Source organism: Alexandromys fortis, unplaced genomic scaffold, assembly GCF_014885135.2.
Source record: "Alexandromys fortis isolate MF-2015 unplaced genomic scaffold, M_Fortis_MF-2015_v1.1 scaffold_6, whole genome shotgun sequence".
Lineage (NCBI taxonomy): Eukaryota > Metazoa > Chordata > Mammalia > Rodentia > Cricetidae > Alexandromys > Alexandromys fortis.
In genome coordinates this window covers 19,226,022-19,238,340 of record NW_026067902.1, presented here as the reverse complement: position 1 = coordinate 19,238,340, position 12,319 = coordinate 19,226,022, and positions in this window count along the sequence as shown.

The window sequence follows — 12,319 nt, the reverse complement described above, 5'->3', positions numbered from 1 at the left end:
TTCTGAGTTCAATTCCCAGCAACCACATGGTGGCTCACAACCATCTGGAATGAGGTCTGGTGCCCTCTTCTGGCCTGCAGACATACACACAGACAGAATATTGTATACATAATAAATAAATAAATAAATAAATAAATAAATAAATAAATAAATAAATAAATAAATAAATAAATATTTTAAAAAATTCATATTTAAAAAGCTTCCTCACAGCAAGAAACCTGCTGCCCTCTAAAATGCCAGCTTTGCTGTTAATAATGATAACGGACTCTTCGGGGCTGGGGAGTAGCCCAGTTGATAGATGCTTGCCTAGCATGCATGAAGCCGTGCATTGACTCCCCTGGGACTTGTGGTGCTCTCTTGCCTTCTCAACACTTGAAAGGCAAATAAGGAGGCTGCCTCTGAATTCAAGGCCAGCATGGGATTCACAGTGTGTTCGAAGCCGTGTCACATAAAATACAAACACAAACAGTAAATGTTAAAGGAACTGGGCCTGGGAAAGCAACCCCCCAAACAAAAACAAATAAACAAAAAACATGCTTGGGACTAGAATTAGTGTTTGAGATGCTATTCATTTGGTAAATATTTGCCTAGCATGCATGACATCATGACTTCAATCTTTTCCACTGTGTAACTCTGACCTTGTGCACTTCTATAAATGTACCACTTGGGACATGGCAGTAGGAAAGTCAGTAGCGCAAAACAAGTCTCAGCTATGTAATGAGTTTGAAGCCTCTTGGTTACATAAGATCCTTCGTGTCTTAAAAGAAAATATGAAGTTGCTTGGGAACAGCTATTGAGACGCCTAAGGCAGAAGGATCGCCATGTCTGCCTGTGCTACAGAATGAGTTGAAGCTCAGTTGAGCAATCCTAGCAAAACCTTCTCTCTCAAACTAAAAGGGAGGGCTGGAATTAACTCAGCGGCAGTGCACTTGCCTAGCATGTGGAAGGCCCCAGACTATATATATACACACACATATATATACATATATACATGTATATATAAACTTTATGGGATACAGAAGGACAGTCATCATTACGTGGTGGTGCAATTGAGAAGTTTTAAAGTTATGGCATTTTAACAAGTTATAATTCCAGCAAGTCTTCCCTGGGCTAAAGAGAAAGGTCCATACCTCACGCACAACTTAGAGAGACCCTGTCTCGAAATGCAGATTTTTCTTTGGTTTTCTGCGGCGAACTCCCTGACCAGCAGGAAGGAACAGCCACCAGACGAGGATTCTTCCCAAATCACGCTTTATTGGAGCCTCTTAGTTATAGGGAGAGCAGAAAGCAAGGGGCCCCGAGCTCTGAGCTGCAGCTACTTATATAGGGAGTCTGCCTAGCAACCTTTGATACTTTGATACTTTAACTGCTTTTCTGGAGACCCACCGGCAGGAAAGAAAGCAGAGGAACATCCCTGTCAATTACAGACCACAAGGAAGTTCCCCTGCTGGTCAGGGGAAGTGTGGGCAGCTAGATCACAACAACTCATCCTGTTTTCTAGTGGAAGAACTGTAACCTTATTATGGTATCAAGCGAGGCCAGGGCCAAATGCCATCTTGTAATGGCAGCCACTCAAATCGGCTCCCAGCAGTTCCCCCTTTCTGCTTTTCTCTGTAGGCCAGTGAGAAGGTCTTACTCCCGTCCAGGTCCTCACCTCATGATGTGAGGACCGATCAAAGGAGGCCTAAAACTCCTGGTACTCCTTCTCCCGTGCAATGGAATAAACTCCTGGGAGGTGCAAAGGCAGTACTCAGAGTAAAAATGCATACCTTCCTCAGTGCAATGGAGAATTTCTCCCTGAGAGTGCAAAGGCTATGCAAGGAACAAACCTATTGGCCTTTTAGGACAGATAACCGTACTTGGGGTGAATCGCCATTCTCCAAAGAGGCTAACGCTCGTAGAACCACAACCTTATCTCGAGATGTCTGAGCTCAGGGGTGACAAATTAACCATAGGCACAGCACACACCCTCCTATGTAGCATGTAAAAATCATCTCCATCCCCACCCAATCCTTAAACAGGGAGAAGGCAAAGGAGATCCAGGATTGCAGTCCCTCCGCCAGGCTTAGATCTACGTGTGTTGAGTTGATTAGAACCACTGCATGTCTGAGGTCCTCCAGGGTCACATCAAAGTTCTCAGACCAATTTCAGGAATGGGCTTAGGGTAGGCTGACAGAATCCCCCATCTCTGTTCCGCTCGGCTTGGGATCATCTTCCACAGGATCAGCAGTATTAGCATCCTGAAGAGCGGCGGAGTCATGAACTTTAACAGTTCTGGTCAGGCGGCTCAGGACCCAATGAGGCACTTCTCTCGTTGGGGGCAGGGAAGTCCGGACCAAGGACCTCTCTCCAGTCGCCTCTGGAACTCCTCTGTGGGATGTCCGTAGCCATGACATCATCAGGTCCAGATTTTTTCTTTCTGTGAAAAAGCATAAACATACCCTCGACCCCAAATATATATAGGTCAGGTTTTTTCATAATGCATTGCAAGGGCTTTTCCACCTTGCCTTAGCAAAGGTCAGCTTGGTGTTATCATGCCAGATTCATTTGTATCAGGATCTTTCTATAACTTTTATGAGTTGCTTTTAAGGAGCCTTGTTATGATCCACAATTTTTATTTATTTATTTTTTATTAGCCATATATGCAGTTCTTTCATTGGAAGAGCCATTTGTAAAATTTTTGCATAAAATCCTTTAAGGGATTTTTAGCTATAACATTAGTAAAATACAGTCAATATTTTGTCAAACCATAAGCAAATATCTTTTAGCAGCTGTTGTTCCTTTCTCAGCACTTAAATAATTTAAAGAGAGCATAATAACATCCAGTATCAAGATTTGTTGTGTATTTTTTATCTTTACGTGGCTTTATTTTAACCTCTGTTTTTTTATTTTTAACTTTTGGCTTTTTGAGACAGGTTCTCTGTATATCTTTGTCTTGGAATTTTTCCTGTAAACCAGGCTATATTTGAACTCATAGAGATCTGTCTGTCTCTGCCTCCCAGGCTACTCTCTTTCTTTTCTTTTTTTTTTTTTTTTGAATACTTTAATCTTTATGGAGAAGTTTTTTGCCACAACTCTATGGTGTTTTAAGGTCTTTGCCAGGAAGCAAGCTGCACTAGTAAACAACAGTCAAAAGCTCCTATGGCCTTTTCTTCCCAGGAAGCAAGCTGCAACAATGTATCCATAGCTCCAGAGTCCGGACTGCCTGCTTGAAAGAGTCAGAATCTTTTCTGGCAGGAAGGCCCAGAAAGCCTGCATTTTAAAATAGCCAGCTTTTTTCCTGGTAAGGCTGAAAACAAAAATGTTTTACTCTAGTCTTTTTAAGCTTTATCCATCTCCATAAATTTCTATGTCCTGAGGCAAGACCCGGTGTTTGCAGCTTTGCAGACCCTCAGTGTTGCTTGGCTGTGGAGCTGCTTAGAGCTCCTTGGCTTTGGAGCCGCAGTTGCTCACATTCCATTGCAAACTCTGGAGGCCTCGGTAATTCGAACCAAATGAATATACCTCCTTTTCTTAGCGTACCTTGTTTAGTGGCAAGATTTAGCTCTCTACCAAGCTTATCCCAGGATGACATATTAAGATTGCCAGAGATGGCAAACCAAGAAGCAGTTGTGCCATTCTCAGCTAAAAACCTTTCCAAAGCACTCCGTAACAGCTCATTAAGAGCCAGAAAAATCAGGTGTGATGTTGAAGCGCCCATTTTAAAATCCTATTCTTTCTTTTGAGGGTTTTCTTGAGTTTTTTTTTTTTTAGGTATACCCTTTATCTTTTTATCCTTTTCCTTTTTACTATCCTTTTTTATCTTTATTCTTTTCGGTCTAGACCTGCCTAAGTCCCCCCCTTTTAAATCAGACTCTGATAGGCTGTCCTGGTGTGCTTGCAGTGCCCTCCTCCCTTCCCTGCGCAACCAAAAGCAGCACAGAAAAAACGACAATGACGAGGGCCACAAAGATCAAGCAAAATACCTTAGGTGCAACCTCAGCAATCATCATACTTGGGAGACTCACCGACGTCGCCGCTCCACGTGTCGAGTTCTGAATCCTATTTGGCCCCTCACTCGGTACCAAAGCTTGTCCCAGCGTCCCGGGTTTAGGCACCAGTTGCGGCGAACTCCCTGACCAGCAGGAAGGAACAGCCACCAGACAAGGATTCTTCTCAAATCACCCTTTATTGGAGCCTCTTGGTTGTAAGGGAGAGCAGAAAGCAAGGGGCCCAGAGCTCTGAGCTGTAGCTGCTTATATAGGGAGTCTGCTTAGCAACCTTTGCAACTTTGATACTTTAATTGCTTTTCTGGAGACCCACGGGCTGGAAAGAAAGCAGGGGAACATCCCTGTCAATTACAGACCACAAGGAAGTTCCCTTGCCTGTCAGGGGAAGTGTGGGCAGCTAGATCGCAACAACTCATCCTGTTTTCTGGTGGAAGAACTGCAACCTTTATTATGGTATCAAGGGAGGCCAGGGCCAAATGCCATCTTGTAATGACAGCCACTCAAATCGGCTCCCAGCAGTTTTCTTATGACAGGGTCTCACAAGTTATAGCTGGCACACAACTTGTTAGGTAGTTGAGACCGGCTTTGAACTCACAGTGATCTTCTCACCTCTAGGATTATAGGCTTGTTATCACCATGTCCAGCCTTCAAACTGAAAGGCAAAAGGAGGGCAGGGTATATATGGCTTAGTGGTACAGTGCTTACCTAACATGCATGAGATTCTAGGTTTGATTTCCAGTACTGCACTCAAAGAAAGAAAAGAAATCAGGACATAGACACAATTTCTTTATGTCTCTTAATCTCTCCTCTTTGTATTTGTTGTGATTGTTTTATTTTATTTATTATATATAACATATATCACAATATATATACATATATATATATGAGAGAGAAAGAGAGAGAGGGGGGGGGAGGGTTTCTGGCTGTCTTGGAACTCACTCCGTAGACCAGGCTAGCCTAGAACTCACAGAGCTATGCCTGCCTCTGCTTCTCGAGTAATGGGGTTAAATGTGTGTCCCACCATTGCCTGGCTTGTGTCTTTTTGGTTTTATTTGCTTTTTCAAGACAAGGTTGCTCTATGTAGGCTTTGCTGTCTTGGAACTTCCTCTGTAGACCAGGTTGGCCTCGAACTCACTGCCTACCTCTGCCTCCCAAGTGTTGGGATTAAAGGCATGCACCACTTCCTCCTGGTCTGTGTTGTTTTTGCTTTTGTTTTTTTTTAAATAAAACATGGTTTTGCCGTTTATTCCATGGTAACCTGAATTCACTCCATAGCTCCGACTGCCCTCAAACTTGCTGTAACCCTCCTGCCATCTCTAAAGCAATGAGAAACAAGCATACACCACTACGCCTGTCTAAAACATATGTTCTTTTAAAATATTTATTTATTTTATTTTTGTGTTTGTGTGTGTTGTCTACGTTTATGCCCATGCACCATGTGTACAGTGTCCTCAGAAGCCAGAAGACCGTGTTGGACTCCCTGGAACTGGAGTTATATATAGATGGTTATGAGCCACCATGTAGGTACTGGGAATCAAACTTGGGTCCTCCGGAAGAGCAGCAAGTGTTCTTGAACCATTGAACAATCACTCGGGTTCCTTTTAAAAATTCATATGTATGCGGTTTTTGCCTGAATGTATATGTCTGTGGTACACGTGCATGCAGTTTCCACAGTAGCCAGAAGAGGGCACCAGATTCCGTGGAACTGGAATTACAGGCGGTTTTGAATCACTGTATCGATGCTTGAGAATTGAACCAATGTGCTCTGCAAATGCTCCTGACTTGAAATGAACCACCTTTCCGGTCTCGTCTATATATTCTTTATCTATAGCCTTTGACTTAGTTCCCTCCGTGTTGGCCAAATTCCACCTATCCTCTATCACCAAGTCCGTGACTCTTCCCCCGCCCCCCGCCCCCCCCCCTCCCCGCCCCCAAGATAGGATTTCTCTGTGTAGCTTTGAAGCCTGTCCCAGAACCGCTCGGTAGACCAGGCTGGCCTCAAACTCACAGAGATCCACCTGCCTCTGGCTCCTGAGTGCTGGTACTAAAGGTGTGTGCCATTACAGCCTGGCAACTATTTTTTAATTAGTTGATTGATTAATTTTGAGATAAGGTCTTACTATGTAACCCTGGCTGACCTGGAATTTACTATGTAGATCCAGCTGACCTAGAACTTTTGGTAATTCTTCTTACTCTGGCTCCTGGATGCTGAGATTATAGGTGTCTCCACAAGTGGACAAAATGAGAAAAACCTGACCTCTTTGAAATGACAATCATGGGCTGGGGGTGTAGCTAAGTGGTTGATAGAGGGCTTTGGTAGCACACATGAAGCCTGGGTTCAATCTTCAGTACTGGAAAAAATGACAAACACAAATGTCATGTGTGTTGGAGCGTGCCTATAATCCCTCCTCTGAGGTTTAAGGATTTGAGGTGAGCCTGTTATCTAGTAAGACCCTGTTCCAAAAACAACTGCAAAAATTACAGCCACGGTCTGGGGGGCTTCACCATTGGTCCCCTCCTGAGGTGCTGGAGAGGAGTGTTACCTTTGCCACAGGTTCACAAAAATTCTCAAGTGCTAGGTTCTGCCACGATACAAGGGTTAGGCAGACTCGAGACTGCAGTTTCTGACTGGCATTCCCTAACTTGGTCAGACATTCAGGTGGTGAGCCCTGAAAGAAAACCAACCATTATTACTGACATATTTTTCCACCTTTCCATTTCAATACAATATTTAGCTGGGCATATAAATAATCGTTATATTCCCAAGCCCCCACCGCAAATAGCAGTAGGATTAGCGGTGTCGTGCGACAGCTTCCAGGATAGCTTGTTTCATTTGTTTGTTTCTGACGATTTATTTACTTTTATTTTATGTGTATAGGCATTTTGCCTGTATTTATGACTGGGTAACACATGCTTCTGGGAACTTGCTTCATGTGCATGGATTTTTGCCTGTGTCTATATAAGTGTACCTAAAGTTTACAATGTCTTCAAAGGCCAGAGGAGAGCGTTAGGTAGCCTGACACTACAGTTACCGTCTGTTGTGAGCAACCATGTGGGTGCTGGGAACTGAACAAAGGTCCTCTGGAAGAGCAGTCAGTGGCCTTAAGCACTGAGCCGTCTCTTCAGCGCTATGGGAACCTTTCTTAAAAGACAACTGTCTCTTGAGGTTGAAGCCCAGCACCACTGCAGGCAGCAGGAGGCTGCTTTCTCTAGAACTTACAAATGACAGAATGCCATCTTCAACTATGGCAGTGAAAACAACCGCTAACAAAACAGCAATGAACTCAAAGGAGTTTGGGGTTTGAGGACTTCTTGGATCAGGGCAGTTGCACCTGCCTCGGATCCCAGTGGCAGCCACGCTTGTAATCACAGCGCTCAGGAGACTGAGCTGGAACAGCACATGAGTCTGAGGCCAACTTGGGCTACAGTGAGCTCTGTCTCACACGAGACAGAAAAGAGAGTCTCGGCATTTATTGTGCGCATCTGGACTTTTTCATGAAAACCCTTTCTTCCAATTTAAGCCACTACTAAATTGGGTTTGTCCACAAATAGTATATTCCAGTTTTTACCTCAATTCAACTTTGAATTAGATTTTTTTTCAAAATTTAGTTTTTGGCAGGGCAGTGCTGGCTCATGCCTTTAACCCTAGCACTTCGGAGGCAGAGGCAGGTGGATCTCTGTGAGTTCAAAAAAAACCATTTTTTTTTTTTGCACATGGTAGGCAAGGACTAGTTCTTTGTACACAGCTTATTTAGTTACTTTGGTGTGTGTGCAGAGGTCAGAGGTCAATGTCAGGATCTTCCTCTATCACTCTGCTCCTTAGTTTATCACTGAACCGGAGTCCAACGTCTAAGCAAAGCTGACTGGACAGGGTTAGACACTGGCCTGAGCCTAGTGTTCTCCCTTCCTTTATTTATTTGTTAGGGAGTAGTCTCTTGAGACAGAAGATTTACCAGCACACCAAGGATTCCGCTGTTGGTAGATTTGCTGCTGTACCGGCCACAGAAAGGACAGCAGGATGACTCAGGGAGCAAAGGCAATGGCTACCAGGACTACTGACCTTGGGTCAGTTCCTGGGACCCGCATGGTAGGAGGAGAGAACTCACTCCTGGAAGTTGTCCTCTAACCAAAGCATAAGGAAAACACGTTGGTAAGAGGTGTACCAGCATCTCTACTGGGCTACTGTGGAAGTGGGGATGTCGTCAGTGGATGGGTTTCCTTCCTTATAGTGCCCATTTATATCCTCTCTGGTTGCACATTTCTCTGAGCTCTTTAATCTTTTCTTATATGTTTTAGTAGTTCTTACCATAAAAAAGTAATTGCTATAGAGTTTTCCACGTCAACCCCCCCCCCTTTTTTTTTGGTTTTTCGAGACAGGGTTTCTCTGTGGCTTTGGAGCCTGTCCTGGAACTAGCTCTGTAGACCAGACCAGGCTGGTCTTGAACTCACAGAGATCCGCCTGCCTCTGCCTCCCGAGTGCTGGGATTAAAGGCGTGTGCCACCATCGCCCGGCACGTCAAACCCTTTTTAACAAAACAAAAATGACCATCTAACTGATTTTCAAGTTTAAAAAAAAGATGTAACGGTAAAGACAAGACTGGGGAATAGCTCAGTTGATGCGAGTACTTGCCTCGCACACACAAAGTCCTCTTCAGCACTAGGAGAGGTGACACAAGCCAAGTTCAAGTGGAAGAGGCAGGAGAACCAGAAGTTCAAGGTCATCTTTGGATACCTGGCCAGTTAAAGGCCATCCTGGGACACTTGAGACCTTGTCTTGAAAAACAACGAAAAGAAATACAATCTAACTTGTTAGGAATCCATAGTTTTTCCATTTTCTATTTTATTTAGTTTGTTTTTTTCTCTCTTTTTTTATTTTATTTTATTTTTTTTCGAGATAGGGTTTCACTGTGGCTTTTGAGCCTGTCCTGGAACTAGCTCTGTAGACCAGGCTGGTCTCGAACTCACAGAGATCTGCCTGCTTCTGCCTCCTGAGTGCTGGGATTAAAGGTGTGCGCCACCATCGCCCGGCTGTTAAATATTTGCTTTTCATTTTCTAGGTTTTCAAGTAAATAATATACAGTAAAAAGTAAAAAAAAATAAATAAAAATGAAAAATCTTGGTGTTGTTGGTGGCACATGCCTTTAATCCCAGCACTCGGGAGGCAGAGGCAGGAGGATTTCTATGAGTTCGAGGCCAGCCTGGTCTACAAGAACTAGTTTTAGGACAGGCTCCAAAGCTTCAGAGAAACCCTGTCTTGAAGAAAAAAAAAAAAAAACAAAAAAAGAAAAAGAAAAAAGTAAAAGGTTTCTATTTTGCAATCTAAACACTCAGAAGATAGAGGATCAAACACAGCAGCAGTTCAGGCCCAACTGAGAGACCCTGTCTCAAAACACTTTCCCAGCTGGGTGGTGGTGGCGCATGCCTTAACTCCCAGCACTCCAGAGGCAGAGGCAGGAGGATCTCTGTGAGTTTGAGGTTTGCCTGGTCTACAGAGTGAGTTCTAGGACAACCAGGGCTACATAGAGAAACCCTGTCTCAGGTGCAAAAACAAAACAAAACAAAAAAGACTTTTTGTTTGATCTCTTTACACACACACACACACTTTTGTCTTTTAGAGTAGTCTTGAATAAAAACAGGTTTTCATCCACCACCACCACCCCAACTCTGAAGACCAGGCTATCTTAAACTCTGTCTCCTCAGTGCTGGAACTATAAGCCTAAGTCACCACATGATGTTGGAGGGCTTTCTATTTGTTGCTTTTATTGGTTAATGAGTAAAGAAACTGGCTTGACCTGAGAGGGTAGAGTAGAGCCAGGCAGGGAAAACTAAACTGAATGCCGGGAGAAAGAAGGTGGAGTTAGGAGAAGCTATGTAGCTCCTCTGGAGACAGACGCCGGAACTTTAACTGATAAACCACAGTCTCCTGATGATACACAGATTAATGGATGTTGAAATAGGAGCGGCAGGGCTGCGTCCCCGGCATCCGGCCGCCCGCATGGCTACCTTATGCCCGAAATATTACACGGAAACTGTATTTTTTTAAACACTGCCTGGCCCGTTATCTGTAGCCTCTTATTGGCAAGCTCTTACATATTGTTCTAACCCATTTCTAATATTCTGTGTAGCCCACGAGGTGGCTTACCAGGGAGGATCTTAACCTGAGTCTGTCTGGAGTGGGAGAACCATGATGACTCCTCGACCAAGCTTCTTTCTCCCAGAATTCTGTTCTGTGTACTCCACCCACCTAAGGGTTGGCCTATCAAGGGGCCTAGGCAATTTCTTTATTAGTAAGAAATCACTCCCACATCAAATGGAGATGGGTTAATTTAACCTATTTTTTTTTTAGATTTATTTATTTATTATGTATACAACATTCTGCCTCCATGTATGCCCACACGCCAGAGGAGGGCACCAGATCTCATTACAGATGGTTGTGAGCAACCACGTGGTTCCTGGGAATTGAACTCAGGACCTCTGGAAGAGCAGCCAGTACTCTTAACCACTGAGCCATATCTCCAGCCCGAGATGGGTTAATTTAAAGATATGAGTTAGCCAGAAATATGCTTAAGCTATTGGCCAAACAGTATTGCAAATAATATGGTTTCTGTGTGATTATTTTGGGCCTGAGCTGCTGGGCAGCTGGGAAACGAACAAGCGGCCTCCTACAACAACCATGCCTGGCTATTTTTTAATTTAAAATATTAGTCAGTATGTCTGTATGCATACATGTGTTCCAGCACTTCTGAGTAGAGATCAGTTCTCTCCTTCCACCTTGGATGAAATCTGGGGGTCAAATTCAGATGATCAGGCTTTCGTGGCAAATGCTTTTACTCAGTGAGTCATCTTGCTGGCTCATCTTTGGTTTTCAGTGGGTTGTTTGTTCTTTGAGATAGGGTCTTATCTAGCCTGGGATGGTCTTGAAATTAATTACTATGTAGCTGAGTCTGACCTGGAACTCCCAATGTTCCTGACTGCACTTCCCAAGTCCTGGCATTGCAGATGGGCATCGCGATACCTGGCTACCCCCAAAGTGGAACAATTACAACTGACATGTACCCAGTGTGGGTTCTTTTTCAGAAAGAACTCTGAACACCTTTTTACATATTAACTCACTTAAATTTTCTAAGAACTCAAAGACAGAGGCAGGCGAGCAGGCTCAATTATCTTCATTCTAAGAACTCAAAGACGGGCAGGGAGCAAGCTCAATTATCCTCATTCTAAGAACTCAAAGACAGAAGCAGGGAGCAGGCTTAATTATCCTCACACTGACTGGAAACTTCCAATCAACATTTTGGAAAGCACTCAAGAAGGGGTTTAGAGAGCAGGACAGCTATTCCCTCAATGTAGACACTGATTAGTCTCAACAAGGAGACACTTGTCCCTGACTCCTTAGAGGACCCTTGTAGGTGGTTCAAAATTCATCAGATTTCACTCCAAGAGCACCTTTAAAATTCATTGCTTATATTATGGCCTTTTAGCAATCCTGTGACGAACACATTTAAAGACCCCTTCCAGAGGGCACTGGACTTAAGGGTACCTAGAAATTCAGGAGCTTTTGTGGTCGTTTTGGAGGATTTTGGCCATGGACTTTGTGCAAGAATATGGTGAATAGATGTCTAGGCATTACAGCTGGAGAAAACTCTTCAGAAGTGGTACCTGGGTTTTAGTTTGTTTTCCTCAACCTAATCCAAAACATCAAGTAGATAACAGTAGACAGTGTTTTCTCTCTAAAGGTGATATTGTGTATGTATACATGTATGTACACACACAGACATATAAACTGGGTCTTGCTTTATAGCCTAAGCTACACTCAGATGTGATCCTTCTGCTGGGGTTACTATTTTGAAGTATGCACATCTATTATTGTTGGTTTTAACTAAAGATTGAGCCTTAGGCCTTACACATGCTTCTGAGTACCCTACCACTGAGTTCCATCCCTCAACACTTCATTTATTTATTGAGAAAGGGTCTTAGCACGCTGCTCAGGCTAGCCTTGGACACATTATGCAGCCTTAGCCAGGCCTGTGTTCCTTATGTTCTTCCTGTCTTAACCTCCCAAGTATAACTAGACACTTGGCAAGGGATCTTTGATGTGTGCCACAGCTGAGTTGAGAAAAATAAACTTAAGGAGTCAAGGTGGGATAGTGAGCAAAGAGCAATAGCTTATCAACCCAGCCGAGGAATATTTGCATTCCAAAACTCACTATCAGAATGAATGAACTAATGGGCTCGAAGAAGGCTTGAGAATCTCCAATTGTTGCTGTTTATACCCCCTAATAATACAAAACCTGCTGTATGTAAGTAATACATACATACACACACACATATAT